Here is a 2529-nt window from a genome sequence, read left to right as displayed (position 1 = left end):
CACAACAGCTTTTAGTTTTTCAAATGTACTAACCTTTACAATGGTTAACTGACAAACTTGTGTGGGTGAAACAATGGCCTTTGACATCAGAAAAATTTCAAGCACTAGGACGGTTTGTACTGGAGCAGCTAAGTGTTCAACATATTGTAGAATAAACCAATCCTTGGAATTTTCCAATATTTGTCATTAAACAGAAATCTGGAAAATGGAGCGTGTCAACAGATTTAAGAACCGTAAGTAAGCTGATTCAGCCAAGGAATATCCTTTTTATGGCATGGAATTCTCTTACCTACTTTAGTACTTAAAGTATTGTCTATTATAGTGACTCATATAAAATACTGCTTTTTAAAAAATTATACCTTTATAAGAACAAGATAATGAAAAATTTGTCTTTACAGCACCCACTTATAATAATGCTCAACCTGTTAAAGGGGATCCCTGGAATGTTCTTCTACAGGAATGTTATTAGTCCTACTCTTTGTCAATATTTTGTATAGCAGCCATTAGATATAATTCATAAATAGTTTTCAGAATCCAACATTTATCATGATATGATTGATATCCTATTGGATGATTCTGAAGCAGGTACCCTAGAAAAAAGGTTGATGAAGTAAAGAGAATTTTGCTTTGCTGGAGATTACAAATTGCTTCTTAAAAATACCAAGAGGAGATTCTACGAATTATCTAGTATATAAGATAGGTCTCCAGAAAATTTGTCCATAGAAATTTCAAATCATGAAAGATCAACTACAAACTGCTCATAATTTTCAGAAATTGTTGGGAGAGAGTGCCACCAGTATCATTGGTATAGGGGGTAGTACAGCTGTTTCCATGCTAACACTGTGAGCAGTGCAGACTAGAGTCAAGTATGCTCGCTGGCCATATTATTGGTGGTATGGAGGAGAAACCAGAGTATATATTGGTAGATTTGTAATTGGTACTGGTAATGGAGAGTTAGAAAAGTCAATCAGTTACTATGGACCCTTACAAACTGTATGGATTGCCAGAAATCCTCTAGGTTTACCTTTGTGGAATTTGAAGATCCTAGAGATGCAGAAGACACCTTTTTAAGATTGGATGATTTTTGTGATTATCAAGTGAGTGTTGAAATATCGACAGGCATGCCTTTGAGATCTTGCTTTGATAGGCTATTATCCCTTTGATCCTAATGATAGGTGCTATATGTATGGTGAAACAGGAGATTATGCTTATGACTGATATCAGCAGAGCAGACAAAGAAGATGGTCATGATCTAGATCACATTCCTGATGCAGAGAAAGGTGATACTATTGTTCATACAGTAGGAGCTAAGGAAGGAGGTCAAGATCAGCGTCTCCTCAATCACCAAGGGTTGTATCTCTTTGTTGATCAGCTTCATTTAGAAGATATACGTCTGGTTCTATAATAGGATCAAGGTATTTCCAATCCCACTCAAGGTCAAAATCAAGATCCAGGACTATTTCATGATCAAGAAGCAGCTGATCAAAATACATATCTCCATCTCCTAAAAGAGGTTATTCCCATCACAAGGTCCACACAGAAGTGCAAGTACAGAAAGAATAGTCAGAAATTCTTCATTTCACCTGTTAGGGAAAAGTTATTTTGTTTATGTTATTATAAGGGATTTGTTATATCTTTAAAGTATAGCATAGGTAGGATCATCAACTGTTTAATAAAATGGATCTGGATGATTACTCTGCAAAATTCACAACAGTAAAATATTGTTTTTGTTGAATGTATTAACATCCTGTTTCCTGAAAGAGTGGAGCAGAGAAGTCTCCACCTGGGCATTCATTTTACATGCAGACAGAAAACCCAGACACTATTGCTGATGCCAAGAAGTGCTTGCTGACATTAGCCTGATACAGCTGTCTCCTGAGAGGTTCTGCTAGATCCTGACCAATACAGATATAGATGCTTGAAGCCCACCATCGGACTGAACACAGGGACCACAACGGAGGAGTTAGGGGAAGGGCTGAGGAGCTGAAGGTGACTTATCTGTTAACAATGAGAGGGGAGGCCCTTGGTCTTGATGCCCCAGTTTAGAGGAAGGCTAGGGTGGTGAGGTGGGAGTGGGTGGGTAGGGGAATACCCTCATAGAAGCAGGATAAGGGATGGGTTAGAGGGCTTGCATATGGGAAGCCAGAAAAGGCATTAACATTTGAAATGTAAATAAATAAAATATCCAATTAAAAATTTTTTAAAAAGGACATATTTAAATTAAATGTTTCTAACTAAAACGAAAAAGAAAAAAGAAATTACTGGGAGATAATAATTGGCTACAGTTCATAATTAGATTAACTACTCAAGAGCTAAGTAATTTATTCCAACCCTTACAAGGTGATAAGGACTTAAATAGTCCAAGAAAATTATCAGCTGATGCTGAGAGGGAACTGATTTTGGCAGGAAAGAAATTACATAATGTACATAATGTGGTTTACTTGAGTATAAAGCTTGGTTGTACTTTTAGTCATTTCAACATCTAGTCATTCTCTCACTGAAATTTTTATGCAAAGAGAAAATAATAAC

The 2529-nt window shown here is 36.4% G+C and overlaps 1 pseudogene; it reads left to right on the top strand.

Annotated features, from left to right (window-relative positions):
* Positions 1 to 205: 205 nt before the first annotated feature.
* On the top strand, positions 206 to 1467 carry Srsf7-ps2 (serine and arginine rich splicing factor 7, pseudogene 2; annotated as a pseudogene).
* Positions 1468 to 2529: the final 1062 nt, after the last annotated feature.

Source organism: Rattus norvegicus, chromosome X, assembly GCF_036323735.1.
Source record: "Rattus norvegicus strain BN/NHsdMcwi chromosome X, GRCr8, whole genome shotgun sequence".
Taxonomy (NCBI): domain Eukaryota; kingdom Metazoa; phylum Chordata; class Mammalia; order Rodentia; family Muridae; genus Rattus; species Rattus norvegicus.
This window is presented reverse-complemented; position numbering and strand designations above follow the sequence as displayed.